We start from the raw sequence: 16586 nt of genomic DNA on the forward strand, positions 1-16586 counted from the left end.
AGTCCCTTCAAGTTCAGGAAAGTACAACCACTTGTCAGAACAAAAAGAAAAGGGCTGGAAAGGTTCAGTGTTTATAGTTTCAACCACAAGAATGGTGCAGGATAAAGTACCTGGTGAATCTGGATAAGTCCAGGGTCCTCCTGGCCCCTTGCACATCAGTCTGGGAGGTTTCAGAACCAACAGAATCTGTGCAGAATCAGCCATTGTAGATTAAAGTAGCAATGAGGTCTTGATATACCTTCGTAGAAGGTTCAATATTACCAAGCAGGCTAGACCCCTTGGATTCAGGTCTGTTCACTGCCCACAGATACAGCCATCCCACTACATACACTGCCCCAAAAAAGCCATGAGCTGCAGTGCTCAGTACTTTCCTGTAGGTCTCCACCCTTTCCTTTCCAGCTGAAGACCAAGACCTCTTGTTGGCACCATCTTTCATGTAGGTGATCTCAGCACATCACTGGGCTACATTTATTTTTCCACCAAATCAATGTGGCAATGAAGAATGCACAGAACTAGAGGCTAAATATTATCTGCACGAGCCGTGCTCTTGTATGAGAGGACAAAGTCTTCTCCCAGAACTGCAGCTGAGAAACAGACAACATGCCAATGTCTAACCCCCATCACCACCAAACCCTTCTGCTGTGAAGCCCCATTTCCTCCATTCGGAAGCAGACTACAAAGAAAAGGGCTTTGCAAAGAAAACAAGGCTGCTTGCAAATGTTTCACCCAGCAGCTCCCACACTTTTAGAGCACAATCTCACTTGCAGTGGCCTCATCCATCTGCCTCCAGTCCTGCTCTGCTGATGATGGATTATTTTCATTAACATTCCCTTGCTGTGGCTACCACTGCAGCTGTTGTGCCAGTGATGCAGTGTGAGCACTAGCACAGGGTTGGATGACAAGTGATAGAAAGTCTGTGGCCAGGCCATGTAAAAGTATGTTTGAATCATAGAATTATCAGGGTTGGAAAGACAACTATGATCACCTAGTTCAACCATCAATCCATTACCACCCTAATGGTGGTTGGGGGCTGAACAGCACCGTTCTGTGTCCCCACTTCTTTGCGCAGGGATGTGACCACCCCAGAGCAGCAGGAAATAATAGTTGTACATCACCTCCAGCCCTGATGGATGTGCAGCCTTCAACATCATTTTACCCAATCCTCCCAAACTACATCATTCCTCCAGTGGCCATCTTCCCTTCCCAAAAGGAACTACCTGACAAAAGAGAAAACCTGACTTTCCTTGGCTCTGTGGAAATTTCTCAAGGGCTGCAGTAGCTGTTATGACTGATGGATAGAAAACAGCTCCCTCACATCACAGGGATATGTTTGCAAATCCCCTGTGCAAGATTAAGGCTCTGCTATCCAGACATGCCTTGTATTTGTGATGTCTTTCTACCCTCCATGGAGGATATGCTACTGTCCATGGGTCACTTGGTCTTTTGAAGCACTTGCATCATCATTTCATCCCAGTCCAAATTATCTTCTTAGAAAATCTAGTAAGTCAAAACATTGCATCAAAATATACATTCTCCTCAAAGGACTGCCAAGGAAAGCTTGAATTTATGCAAGAAAAGTTTTTTGGCTGAAACATTCGTTAGTCAAAATAATCCTACCAAGAAAACCCAGGGAAGATAGTTAAGTATTTAGCAAATGAGGCACAACTCCTGAGCCCCACCGTCACATCAGAGACTACAAAACCCAAAAGCAGCCTGTTTTACAACACTTTCTTAAATTACTTAGCACCCCTCTCTGACATTCAACACCTGACTGTCAGCATTCCTGTTAATGGGAGGTACGTGCCTCCTAAAGGACCAGTTATCTCAAGTAGATATCAAAGGGTTATGCTGAGACTGGAGCTCACACCAGACCATAGAATCATTAAGGTTGTGAAAGATCACCAAGATCACCAATTTCAACCCCAGCCCACCCCCACCATACCCAGTGACCACATTCCTCAGTGCCACATCTCCACGGTTCTTGAACATCTCCAGGGATGGTGACTCCATCACCTCCCTGGGCAGCCTGTGCCACTGCTCTTTCAAAGGAGAAATTATTTCTAATCACCTGAGCATTCACTTCTTGGTCACCTTAGTACAGGCTCAGCAAGCTCCCCCATGCCAGTGCGGGCACATGAGGTGGAAGGCACAGTCCCCACAATGATTCTCTCATGGCTTCATCTCCATCTGTCTCCAGGCTCCAGAAATCCTAACATAACAGCAGGAATCCCCTAGTTTTGAGTAAATCCCATACGTGTAGAGGGAAGGTGCAACATCTGTGCAACATCTGTCTGAAAGTGCCTGCTGGAGCTGGATGCAAGGGTAAATATCCCCTGCTGATGCCATTGGTTTTGCAGCTTCCTAACAGAGAGCAGTACCAAAACATCAAAGGTTGAAATTCTTCCCTGGGAATCTTTAGGTCCCATTTTGTTTGGGAAACTTCAAAATGTGGCATCAGTTCATGTGAACACATAGATTTTGTCCATTTCTCTGCTGCAGTGGTGACTTGGCAGCACAGCCAAGAGCCTCTGAATCCCCCTGGAGAATCAAAAGGGGAGAGAAAAGAGGAGCAGGGAAAAGGATAACAGTAGGGCAGGAGGGTCTGATATTTCCACAATCCACAGGACTCTCTTTTTCCTTACAACCTTGTTTGGAGGCTGGAAGCTGCTGTTTAGTGAGCGCTGTCAGACAGCGGTGCTGGCAGGAGATGGATGAGCTGTGGTGTGGCTCTGCAGAAGGCACTTGGAGGCAGCATGATGTCAGGAGCAGCAGCAATGGGAAAAGGCAGCAGAAAGATGAGGTTGGATCAAAATGCTGGTGAGCGCCAGGATGTGAGTAATGGATTGTGCAGCAGAGCTATGCATGCAAAGAAGGCAGCAGAGCTCTGGAGTGCCTTTGGGCTGCGCTGACAGAGAAGGGCTGTGAGTGGCACGGGACTTGCCTTTGTTGCCTAAAGATGTTGGTTCTACCTCCTGTGAGGTATATGCATGAGCCATGACTGCAGCCCAAGTCAACCATTTGGGCTGCTCACCAGTCCGAAGAGAAGCCTAACCCTGACTCTAACCCTAATTCTAACCCTAATCCTAACCCAGCATCTCCCAGCATGACTCCACCACCTTGCCTGCTGTCAGACCCTTACCCCAGACACCAGCATTGCCATGCTCCACACATGAAAGACAAGGATGCTGAAAGGTTCACTTAGGTTTGTACAGTGAAGCATGTATTATGAGCTTGCTCTGAGTTTCCCCTCCTTCTTAATGTCAAGGAGCATTTTCCCCTGCGCCATCACAGAAAAGGGATTCAGGTGCAGTCCTGCCACGTGTTCTATGTAAAGCACAGATTGCTTTGCTACTGCCTATGGTTACTCCTGAGACATCTGATCCTGCCACTCTCAGCTCCACAATGATGCTCTTCTCACATCCTCTGTTTCTGCAGGACATCAGTACAGACCTAACCTAGCCTTGCCATCAGATCTACTACTGGGTTTAGGGTGGTCCTTTGTGGAGCCAGCGGTTGGACTCAATGATCCCTGTGAGTCCCTTTCCAATCAGGATATTCTGTTCTATGTTTCTGTGATTCAGACCAATAAACAAAGCTCTTTCTCTTCTCCAAGCCCTGGTGGCCTCAGTCATGCTGATTGCTGGGAGCAGTCCCTGACCCACACAGCCCTTGAAGAGCCCCTGGGCACCAGCTGGGAGAGGATAAAGCCGCACCAAGGAGCGTGATGACAACTAAACTGTATGGACCATTGTGAATGGGTGCAGAGCTGGTGCTTGGGTTACAGTGGTATTATTAATGCAGCCTTGGCAATTTTGGGCTCCCTGTGGACAACTATCCTCTCATGACAAAGAGGTCTCGAGGTGGGCAAAGCAGAGCCAGAATGAAGCACTGGAGGCTCACCTTGTCACCAGGACTTTTAATGGTCACAACATGTGCATTTTGCTGTTGATTTCCAGCTGTTTTCTCCAGGAATTTGAGAAAGCCAGGCAAAACATGGCCAGATATCTCCAGGAAAATCCAGATGAAGGAAATCCAAGCACAGACCTGGAGCGTTCTGCAATCTGTTTGCATAGCTAGCAATGACACGAGCTGCAGCACAGCAAAGAATCGGGGACCTTGATGTGTCTCTTCGATCAGATGCAGACAGTAGCCTGTCTGGTTACAGAAAGCACTTTCTTTGATTAAAAGCTAATAAATATTCATCCCTTTCCTCCCCTGCCATTCCTCCCAAATCCCCAGAGATAAAACTTAGACAAGCAAAACTGGTTCATTTGTGATGTATTCCGGTGCATTGCTCCAAAACACTTGGAAACACTCCAGGTAACAATAAGGGGCTGTGAGGGTTGTGGATCATCAAGAAAAGAGCCAATACTTTGCATTCACTTAAAACAAGAGTTAGGTCATAAAGGACATGCTCATTATTAATGGCTGGTGTTGGGAAGTAAAGTATAAAGTGTACACAGATTCTTATCCCTAGCTAATTCTTCAATAAATTGGCAAAGATACATCACTGCCTGCAGAGTGGGAGACAGAGAGAAATTAGGTGTGGAGGACAGCTTAGTTTCCCAGGAATACAGATGTACTGTCAGTTGATGAAAACTGCAGCAAGGGGCAAAAGAAAGCAGATATATCAGTGGTGAAAGTTGCCTCCTTTTAAGGCAAGGAAAACTAAACTTTCATCAGGAGACAACAGGTCTGAACGGATGGAGATACCACAGCCAGTGTAACAGCATAGGAACTGCTGAGACCATCCTTGTGAAACATAACTGTCCCCTAAGAGAAGATCTGAGGAGTTAAGGACAGGTTCTGCAAATAAATGTTACTGGAGGAAACCAGTCCTAGTGCCTGTGATTCTGGAGAAATATGGAAGAGATGCACTAACGTGATGTCACAACACGTTTAAAGCTCAGCCCTACAGAGAAAGTCCCTCTGAGGGCATTAGACCATGGATGACGAAGATCTTCTCATCTCTGGATGGGAACCTCTCCTATATCTATCTCTACAGCTGCCATAACCCTGCATTTTCCCACCTTTTGGCTTTAAATCTGAGTACAATGCAATTATTTCTTGCTGAAGAACTGTCTTCATTCTGAACCGGCAGTGGAACCAAAGTCAGTCTCTCCATTCCAACAACAGCAATAGTAATGGCAGTAGCAATACTAATGGCAGTGATAAAAAGAATAAGAATTGAAGTAAGAACATTATGATCATCATTCAGGTTGGGCATTATGAAAAAATTCTCCTTTGAAATAGTGGTGATGCCATGGCACAGGCTGCCCAGAGAGATGGCGCAGCCACTGTCCTTGGAGGTGTTAAATAATAGTGGAGATGTGGTACTGAGGGATGTGGATAGTGAGTGTGATGGGGCTGGGTTGGGGTTGGACTAGATGATCTTAGAGGAGAAACCTCCACCTTCAATGATTCTAATTCAATAATAATACTACTAATAATTTCTTATTACATGCATGGTGCTTGGGGCTTGAGACTGGGGCTCTGCTAAAGGCCAGGAGCAGCAGTGTGTTATCCATATTTCACATCTCACAACCCCACTGCCCTGCGGAGTCACATCTGACAGGATCAACAGTCCTTAGCATCCAGAGCTGAAATCTTCATCCCGTGATCTCCACTCTGTGTAAGCTCAAAGGAGCTTGTGTCTACTGACTGACCACATAAAAACCAAGCATTCATATCCGTCCTTGGATGTTAAAGCCTTAAAATAGAGGCTGACAGCAGAAACAAGTAGAAGATGAAACATTGCATTTTTTTCAGCTTTTCTAATGGCATCTCCCAGCTTTGCAGATGCTGTTGGGCAAACAAGGAGCAAGCAACCTCATGGCAGCTTTTCAGCTGGCAGGAGCACCATGCAGCCCATGTTGCTGGCCAGATTCTCTACTGAGCTGAGATTTGCTTGGCATGGTGGCACAGCTGGTCCCGAGAGAGCCCACAGCTACTCTCTGATCCTTCAACAAGGTCCAAGCCAACCCCATAGAGCTGGCAGCTGCCCCATCAGGGGTCAGAGCACTCCAGCCAAGCTTCGTCCCACTGAATTGAGCTGCCTACTCCATGAAAACACATTGACTCTATTCAGGACTCTCCTTGTTGAGGTCAAAGAAAACCTGCAAGCAACTTCAAAATAAGACCCTAAAAAGGTCCACATAGGGCTGCCAAAATGATATAATTAAACCTCATGCTTGATTTTGTCTTCAAGGTCCTCCAGCCACGGCAGCTCAGCATGAGGAAAATACTTGAGTAAATCTGGCTGGGGAAAGTAGAGTTTTAGATGCAATATCTCCTGACTAACATCTTTTTTTGTGTACTTTCTACGTGTACATATACAGGTGTGCATGTGTATATACATCTCATGATACATTCCAGTCTGTTGGGTAGGTCTGATTTCTTCATATGATTAATTTGCACGGCTCTCCATGACAGAAAATATTATTCTACAGCACAGGGGGAAAAAAATGAAGCTTTTCATGAGGAAAAATTAATCTTGGATCTAGAGACTTTGCTGAAAAATTCCTTAACGCTCCCAGATGAATTTGTGCATTTATTTGTTGTTTCGCAAGAGCCCAGCAATGGTCCTTTTGTGCTCTGTGTTCAGAAGGGGTAGGCTTCACAAATAGCATGGTTTAATGCACTGTCTTTAATTAAACTGTTCAGGATTTATACCATGTATCAGAATCAAGCCCACTGCAGCTATATGCAAACACATTATTAAAAATATAGTGTAGAACATGACCTTCTTCTCCCAGTGCCCAGGTAATGAAGAAATGAGGACTTTGCTACCAGAAGACCCCCTTGGAGCACATTTTCAGAGACATTAAGTAAAGGAGTCACTCCAGCATGGCCTCCAAAGGGAATCCCAATCATTAAAAATGACATTTCTGTGTTATGTGATGAATGGTGATTGAGCTGACAGCCCTCATCAAGACTGAGGATTTATCCCACCAGAGCACTGATATCAAGAGAAGCAATCCCTTTTATTTAGAGTTCGGACCAGCTCTCCAACACAGGGATGTAGTGCAAGTGCTTGGTTTCCAGGGAGTCCTAAGCTCTGTAACAATACCTTCTCAAAATCCTCCCACAAAGCCACATCTTGGCTTAACTCCTTTGGGTCAATTTTTGCTGCTCCAGGAGCAAGTATGTTCCAGTTACTCGGAAATCCCAAAACTCCAACAGCATCATCAGTTTAACAGAACCACAAATAACATTTCTTTCCACCTGAACCAATGCTCTTCTTGGAGGTGCGTACTCTGGTCAGGACATCCTTCCCTAAATCTCTACTTGCCTCATCACAGAATTATAGAATATCCCAAGTTGGAAGGGACCCATAAGGATAAACAAATCCAACTCCTGGCTCCACAGGACCACCCAAAAAAGCAGACCATATGTGCGAGAGCATTGTCCAGATGCTTCTCAAACTCCAGGAGCTTTGAAGAGATAACTGCATCTGGACATCCCATGATGTCCCATTCTATCACCCTGTTCTATGATTCTATGATTCTATCCCACCCCATGCCAGAGTAGTGCAAGGTCAGGCTCTGAGATCTGGAGGTGCTCATCCTACTTTGGAGACTTATTTTGGAGCATCAAACCCAACAGATTAGCTGGTTCTTCTTGTGTGTCACCATAGACAGGGCCCACCAAGCTTGATTTCATCACATCAGTCCTTATTTGTGAGCAAAGTGCCCGTCAGCATCTGGCTGAAAAACAGCACTGAGCTGCTGCTAGACACTCCAGACTCTAAATCCTCAGATGCTCTTGTCATTTGTCATACACAGAACTGTCTCATCTACCCAAAGAGGAAAATATGTAAAAGCTTTTATAAGTGAGAAGTGAAAAGCCAGCTGTTATAAATCAGAATTGCTTGCTAAAAAGCCTCAACCTGATGCAACCAGATTATTTTAAAAACTCTTAGCAAGTTATTTGACTTCTGCTTCCTTTCCATTGTGGCCAGAGGTCCCGGATCCCATCACGTTTGATGGCATGCAGAGCAGGTCTGCACTGTCCAAGGAAATCTCTCTATAGTCAATAAATTGCAGACCCCCTCAGAGCCTCCTGGGGCACTTAACTCAGACAAAGAGAAGTGATGTATTTAAGAGTTCTGCATTTTCTAAATTGCAAGGCAGCAGGGAAAAGAAATGCCTATAGCCACCAAGGCTCTTGGTTACTCTGAAAGGGAAAGCTTTCCCCCTTTGCACAATCTCTGAAGTATGGCATGTGGCCTAATTATATAATTACACAATAGATCAGAATTGCTTCAAAGGAACTGTTGTGTTCCATCAGGTACATAATAAGTTTATAGTATCAACTAATTACTCTGTTATATAAAGGCCCAGAATGACTTTTAAAACCAACAGTCAGATCTCCCAGGCTATCGAACACATATTGTTTTGTTTGGAGATTTTTTTTAATACCTCATTATGAAGGCAATGTAGCTTCCCCCAGCCTTTCTAGGGGGGATATAAATGTTAATACTATGCAGAAAATGCTGGATCTAATACTGAGTTGGTCTACATCGTCTTTACCAACCTCAGTGGATTATTTTAAATGTCGGCAAAATCCAAGTAGTCAGTGGCTCAGTCCACATTAACTGAGACTGTGGGGACACAAAGACATTTGAATGGCTGTACTTTAAGCAGATACTGCAGAAAGGAAAGGAAAGGAAAGGAAAGGAAAGGAAAGGAAAGGAAAGGAAAGGAAAGGAAAGGAAAGGAAAGGAAAGGAAAGGAAAGGAAAGGAAAGGAAAGGAAAGGAAAGGAAAGGAAAGGAAAGGAAAGGAAAGGAAAGGAAAGGAAAGGAAAGGAAAGGAAAGGAAAGGAAAGGAAAGGAAAGGAAAGGAAAGGAAAGGAAAGGAAAGGAAAGGAAAGGAAAGGAAAGGAAAGGAAAGGAAAGGAAAGGAAAGGAAAGGAAAGGAAAGGAAAGGAAAGGAAAGGAAAGGAAAGGAAAGGAAAGGAAAGGAAAGGAAAGGAAAGGAAAGGAAAGGAAAGGAAAGGAAAGGAAAGAAAAGAAAAGAAAAGAAAAGAAAAGAAAAGAAAAGAAAAGAAAAGAAAAGAAAAGAAAAGAAAAGAAAAGAAAAGAAAAGAAAAGAAAAGAAAAGAAAAGAAAAGAAAAAAAAGAAAACTGTTGCAGGGTTATTATTAACTATTGGCTAAGAGAGAATGAACTCCAGGCTTGGCTGACTCTCTTCAGTGGAGAGCAAGTGCACACTGACAGAAGATACATTGCTGTTTTGCTTCCCAATCATTTCTATTTCTCTGAGTAAAGATGTCTGGTGGCCAAAGCAGCAGGAGAGCCTTCAGTTCACAGGTGTAGATGCATTGTCCAAGCTCCAGCCAAGCCAGCTGTGCTCTGAGTCCTTTGGCCACATACCGGGCTTAGCTTTGTGCCCTCTCCGCCTGCTCAAAACTGCAGGATATCTCAGTGGCAAATCCTTGCTTTCCTAAAATTAATGGCAAAAGTCCTCCTGATCTCAGTCAGGCTTGGAGATGGACACAGAGAAATGCACTTCACCATTAAGGGTATCTGCAGCACTCACATGGTTTAGTGGGCATGGTGGTGTGTTGGTTGATTGTTGGACTTGATTTTTGTGGTCTTTTCCAACCTCACTGATTCTACGATTCTATGGTCAGCTGTTGAAGTTTGCATGTCTCCAATCCTAACACTTCATAATGATTTCTTGCAGCAGAGAGCCACAGTCAAACCATCCCATCAAGCATCTGAAATGACCCCAGGACTTGGTACAAGGCCAAGAAAACAATTTATTAGCCTGCTCCAGCACAGTTTCCCAGGACAGAGATGTGCATGCCCCACAATGGAAACCTACAGCCAGATGGAGAGGCCCTCCAGCCACACCATTGCACCCAGCCATGCCATTCCCATCAATCAGCCTACCAATGGGGCATGGTTATAAGAGGCAATTAGTGACAAGTCTTCATCTTTGAGAAGTCTTCTTAATACAACAGGTAAACAAACAAAAGAAGAATTAAATGACAAGAAATATGCTTGCTTAGTGGGGCTTGTAACCCAAGGACTCAAAAGACAAGTTGCCATTTTGCCTGTCATTAAAGCAGTTTCCATTTGCTTCATATTACTTTTCCCCACATTTAGTTTGGGAAAAATATTGTTGTCAACCCAGCAGGAACCTCACTGCTCCACCTGCTTGTCCTTGCATCAAGAATAGATTCATGTAACTCCAAATAACTCTTTATTTAAGACAAAAAGTCAGTTTGCACTCAACATCTACCCAAGCACCTTATCCCTGAACCTCCTAGCAATTCCCAGCCAAAAGGGAGGGGAGAAGGGAGACAAACCAGGTCCCAGAAAAATACTTCCCAGACAAGTGAGTGTGTAAAGCTGCAAGGCACAGGGACTTCCATGGTAACTCTTTGTATAAACAACACCAAACAGCTTGAAGTAGCTGCTTTCCTTGCAAGGCTGATGAACAAAGTATCTCTGTAGCTTGGCCAACACAGCAAGCTCCAGTCAAATGTAAATAGCCCGCAGGGCTTTTTGGCACTTTGCACTCTATTTTGCATACAGCTGGTAATGTTTTAAAGGCCAGACCCAGCCAAGGGTAATGCTTCCAAGAACAGAGAAGGAAACACTTTGTGTACAGAAAAGGGTCTCAGGAGAAATCAGTGAAATCTTAAGACCTTTTGTGTTTCTTTCTCCATCCCCAAATCAGCATGCTTCATTCTTACACTAAGAATTTCCAGAGAGCCAGGTAGGCTGCTGAGATGTCAGCAGTGTGTTTTGGACCCAAAGTACTCATTAAGAAAGGTATGAACTTGGAACCTGCAAATACATAAACATTTTCTGTGTGTAGGTTAAACCCTGCTGAGCACATCTGTGACGTATTTCAGTGGAGAATATGCTGAAGCCATCAAACATGTGTACAACACGTCTGAGATGACATCAAACAAGGATCAAAATTGTATCATAGCACATAGAGATGCCATTTGGATCTTCCAAAATTACTAAACCAGGGAAATACTGTGATATTTCTCAATGTCAGGATATTGTTCAACCTTTGAGTAGACTTTAGCAGGACCTGAGTCTTGTCTTGGGTTGTTGGGTAGGAGGGAAACAGTCTCTTAAACACCACTAAACCCAGGCTGTCCAAGAGCTGGGTCTTGCTGATGGGCCAGGATTTGCCTCTTGATAAAAAGATGAGAGACTGGGAATCCTCTGGGAATCCTCTGTTTCTGCTTACTGCCTTAGCACTGGCATTTAGGATTTAAAAAAAAGGCAAAATTTGGCTCTCTAGCATACTCTCCCACTCTCGGCTGATAGGATAGAAGGCTTGGGAAGATAAGCCAACAGCTGAGCAGAGCAGAGTCAGACTGAGCACACAAGGCTGAGGCAGGCAGCCACATAGGATTAGCGCTGTGGTAGAGATGTTGTTTACCTTTTATTATCTTGTTTGCAAAATCACAGTGCACCAGCATGGGCATTTTGCCCACCTGGTCCACTCCCTTCAACCTCATTCTCTGTGTTTGGTTGTGTTTGTACATCAAGGCCATCATGTCCTCGAGGGAGGTTGTTCTTCTGCTAGCTGTCCCACTCACTTGATTATTCAGGGCTGAAAGATGGGCTTTGGCTGAGTTAGCAGCAGCCATTGAAGCTGGCAGGAAAGGGGAATATGTGGCAATAACTCAAGAAAGCAAAGCAAAGATGACGTGAAGAAGAGTTATCACTGCACCATCAAGTGAAATAGAATGCTCTGCTTGTCACAATTCAGTGTACCCTACTTTGCATCTTGCAAACATCCATCCTTCTACAAGTAATTCATGTGCAGGGCTGCCGAGAACTACTGGGATAGACCAGAGACTGCATGTTGCTGTCAGATATGTCCTGAAAGAGATAGGCAGGTGAGTACAGATAGGCTGCACTCACCTGTGTTCGTATTGTTTCTGCATATCATGGGCCAAAAAGCAGAGTTGGGATCTACCATGAAAACCATGTATTTGACTTTTCCAGCTGGGGATGCTACACTAAATCTCACTGTTGGCTTTAAAGGCAACTCAGTCCATTCCTCTCTGCTCAGGGCCTCATTACCTTCTCTCTGACCAGCTTTGATGTTTGTGTGTTACATAAGAGGATAAAACCCTGCTGTTGTCAGATACCAAGGAACAAAACTGTCTTTGGCTAAGGACATGTGATGATACAGGTTGCAACATTATTGGCTTTACAGGAATGTAGTTTTTCTTTTCCAGAAAGTCAGTACAGATTACGAGGATCTACAGATATGTACTTAATGGCCTTAAGCTGCACTTTAGGAGGTTCAGGTTGGATATTAGGAAAAAAATTATACTCTGAAAGAGTGATAATGCATTGGAACACACTGCCTGGTGAGGTGGTGGAGTCACTATCCCTGAGGGTTGTTCAAGGAAAGGGTAGATGTTGCACTGGAGGACATGTTCAAGAGCAGGCACAGGCACAGGTTGATGGCTAGACTAGATGATCTTTGGTCTTTCCAACATTAATGATTCAATGATTCTACAATTCTAAGGGAAAGTACCTTTTCTTTTTTTACCCTAAAAAGCAAAATATTGTTCTGTTCTAGTCCTAGTAAGTGATGAGCATACATGCAAATGTGTCTGCATATGTTCTTGTACAGAGTGTTTCTTGAACCTGTTAGCCAGAAGCAGAGGAGGATATTTCATAGACAGTTACTTTAAGTGAACAAAAACAAAGGAGAAACTAATTTATTGGAACCCATTTGTCCATAATAACTTTGGAACCCAAAGCAGTGGCAAGCCAGAGAATGTGAGAAGAACAACAGGTTTGTTCAGGGTGAGTGGAAGTTCTTAATGTGGGAAATTATGAACATGAAATATAAAATGAAAAATAGAAATCATGAGATACTAATTCACGAGATTAGGGGTCTGTTTTTGCCTTCTTGTCATGTGTAGTCCCATGTCCAAGTTGACCCAGCAGACACTTGCATAAGGACAGGCTTACACAGCCACACTCTACATGAAGAGTTACTCACTGTGTACAGAGCTCCTCCAGCACTGTTCCAGTCATGGCATCAAGATCTTTGTCGTCTGTTCTTTGAGCAAGATGTGGCCCAAAATGCTGAGAGAGGTAAGGCTTAACGCCACCAAGAGCCTCCAGCTGGCTTGAACATGGAGGAAGCCAATGGACAGGTAGGCTTGGCCCTCAGTGATGCCAAAAAGGATTTTCTTCTAGAAGTCTCCATGGAGATGGAATGAGGTCACTGCTGCCCAGCTGCAGTACCAGAATCTATCCCTTTCCACTCCCGGGTGAAGGAGGTAGGATGGCCTTGCAAGACAGGCGAGCACAAATGGCTAACAAAGCAAGATAAATATGCGACATAAATATGTGATGGTGCAGGAGGCGGTACCATAAACTTATTTTATTGCCACTTGTCTGCAAAGGCCAGCATAACTCACTCCCTTTGCCTCGCTCTGTCATTCATGAATAATGAGATTGCCCAAGCACATGCCAATAAAATCCTCCTCATGCCCTGCACCAGGATGTGTCAGCTCTGTCTCAGGTAAGAAAATAAAGAGATGGGGATTTTTAATGGCAATCGAGCTTCTGCCCTCCATAGCCTGAATATCTGATGTAGTGTTTACTGATTACCAATACAGTCTGAAATTTCATGTTAGCTCCTCTGGAGCTGCTCTCTGATTTAGCCCCTGTCCTATGCTGTGAGATGAACACAGCTGCCCACAGCTCCTGCAGGCAGAGAAGGTAACCCTTACCACCCTAACACTGTGCATAGGCTTCTCGCCTGCCCCTCAAGGCAGTGAATTTGGGTGCTTTCTTCCTCATCTCCCACTCTGAACATCCATATTTGTATAACCTGTTCCAGCCCATGCAGTGGGTGAAACAGGGAATGTGGCAGAGATTGCCAGAGTCTTTTTGCAGAGCTTCTATCTGTAGTCCATGAAGGTAGTTTGCTACAGACCCGTGCATAAAGAATCAGTGGACTGTGGTTGCACGCTGGGTGATACACAGGCAGAGCTGGTCCACAGGACTGGTTCTCTTTCCTGTTTCAGATTAGCACTTCTGTGTCACTGTGGTCACAGGGGAAAAGGAGAGCAGATGGTTCTTGTTGCCTTCCCATTACTGGGTGACACAGCAGTGGTTCCCCAGGTTGTGCAGCCTGTGTCAACCAATATCACCGCAACACTGCTCCATCTGGGCTGAGAGCTAGAAGCCATAAATCAAGGTGTCCACCGCAAGTCATAAGGGGATAAAGCATCCGCAGTAAAATTTCTCTGACAAGTAGTCACAGCTGAGATACCACTTGATGGATGGCAGCAGAATCCCCGATGTAAGTCAATGGTTTCTCCGTAGCTGTGAGCAGGCTGAACGCTGTTGTGATTGTCATGGCTTTAGAACCTCTGCCTCTTCATCAGGTACATGAGAGGACGTACCCAGTCCAAACCCTACACCACTCCTCAGAAGCAATTCAGTTTGCATCCTATTCCAGCTGCCTCCAGCTAAGGAGAGCAGCCAGGGTCCCCAGTAGACGAAGGACAGAAACTTGCAGAGCAGGTTCAAAAGAGGCCCACAATGATACTCATAGGGCTGGAGCACCTTTCCTATGAATAAAGGCTGAGAGGGCTGGGGTGGTTCCGAAGAAGAGAAGGCTCCGAAGAGACGTTATAGTGTCATTGATGTCTATTCCACCCAAACCATCATGTGATTCCATTATTCTACAATTAAGCCACCAAAAACAGACACTTTGGTCTTCATCATCTCCCAGCCCACATAGGTAGAAAGAGCTAGGTCATTGCTTCATCTACCCAGGCTGATTTTACCATGGCAAAATCCCACAGTCAGTGTCAATTGAAAAGAGGCCTCCAAGCAGTTTAATCTCCATGGATTGGTATATAACAAATTACAAGAAGTATTAAAAAGTGTTTATACAGGGACCATGTATCTATCTCAGATGCCATGACACAGGGCACTCACCTCATCAGATTACACACCCTAGAACTGGAGCCAACACCAACACTGTGTCATTTCCCCATCCCTCAGGACAGGCTGGTTCCCAGGGGTAGGCTCAACAGATACAGTAGAAAACCCATGCTCCAATTAAAACCAAACACTCCACAGGTTATTTTCAGGATGGTGGGAATGTCATCGATCTCCTGGGAAAATCCCCAGCCAAATCAAGATGTACAATCACCCTTTGATAAATATTCATCCTCATTTATGAGATGTTCATAAATGTTGCAGCAGGGGCTGTAACAGAGAAAATAGTATCAAATATGGCTTGGGAAAAAATAATCAGGACACGGCTTCCTGAATCTCTTTCTTTTCCTGGAGGTACCGGGAATTTCCTTATAGATATTAGGTACGTCTCATGCAGATCCTGGTTCTCCACATATCAGTCCTAAGAATTATTTGGGCCATCAGAATTGAGATTCTCATGGGTACTTTCCCAGAACTGAAAAATTGTACCTCATGTCCTAAACCACTTATAGTATCTCAAAAGTAAAACGTGAGTGCATAAATACACTGAACTGGAACAGATGCGTGGCAGATTTTATTTTTATTTCCTGTTCCCCGCCTTGAAATTTTTCACATAAAATATAAATTGTGGTTTTAGTCAAAGGGAATGGTTGGGATTTTGGCAAAGGTTCTTGCATTTGAGATTCTGCTAGGTCTGTACTGAGTAGGATTTGCTGGTGGTTCCCTCTGCTCGGCTATCTCAGCCCACAGGGGGTGAGAAAGAGCAAAAAGCAACCCTTCATAAACTGCCACGGCTCCGGACCTTGTCAGGCTTATGCACCAAAAGTGAGACTTGGTGAGTCTTAAAATATGCTTATAGCTAGACTTGTACCATGGTCCATTTCTTTCTCTCCATGGTTTCCCTTCCTGCCACACACAATCCAATGTCCTAATCCTTAATTCTCTATCTAGGGGACAGTGGGACCTGGCACTGCCTGAACAGAAAGGTCCCACTAGCAGCCTACTCTGCACTTTAGTTCAATACAATAACCCTGACATAATCACGTCACAAACCTGCCCATGTTACTCTTACTGTATGAGACAGAACAGAGTAGAAGAGTGCTGTGATCTGCAATACAGCCACACACCACTTAGAGCTTACACACTCAGAGATTAATGCTCCAGAAGTAGCCTTCACATTGAAGAAGGCTATAATGAACACTACTGCAAGGCAAGCTCGTCCATTTCAGTGAGGCTCTTCTCATGGAAAGCAAAATAAGCCCAGAAATAAGCGAAGAAATACCCAACCTAAGACAACATGTGGAACTGGTTATATTTTAGATTCTGCTTGCTGGAGCTCCAGGCAGCATTTAGAGTCACCTGTATGTAGATGCATGATTTGACATGGCACACATCCTGAATGCACAGCCAAAGTGGGGATATGCTGAAGAACTCTTATGAAGCTGAGGATTTCACTGTCGGAGAAGCAACCAGGTGAGGATATTCTGAAGAGCATGGAAGTGACAATCTGAGGGCCGTGAGCTAATGAGCAATACCTATAAGCCTCAGAATGCAGCAGTAAGTTACCAGACAGCCATGATAACACCCTGCAGAGCTGGAAACATTCCCTGTTGCAGCTGAGTAAG

General features: G+C 44.5%; 1 long non-coding RNA gene across 2 annotated transcripts in view; it reads right to left on the reverse strand.

The window, feature by feature from the left end:
• Window positions 1-13523, reverse strand: part of LOC107308781 (uncharacterized) — a 95721-nt gene extending 82198 nt beyond the window's left edge. For both annotated transcript variants that reach the window (XR_001552906.3, XR_014943208.1), the window contains exon 1: window positions 13001-13523. This is a non-coding gene — a long non-coding RNA (uncharacterized LOC107308781). The remainder of the gene's footprint in view (window positions 1-13000) is intronic.
• Window positions 13524-16586: the final 3063 nt, after the last annotated feature.

This window comes from Coturnix japonica, chromosome 2 (assembly GCF_054131305.1).
Source record: "Coturnix japonica strain WE chromosome 2, WE-NBRP24, whole genome shotgun sequence".
Lineage (NCBI taxonomy): Eukaryota > Metazoa > Chordata > Aves > Galliformes > Phasianidae > Coturnix > Coturnix japonica.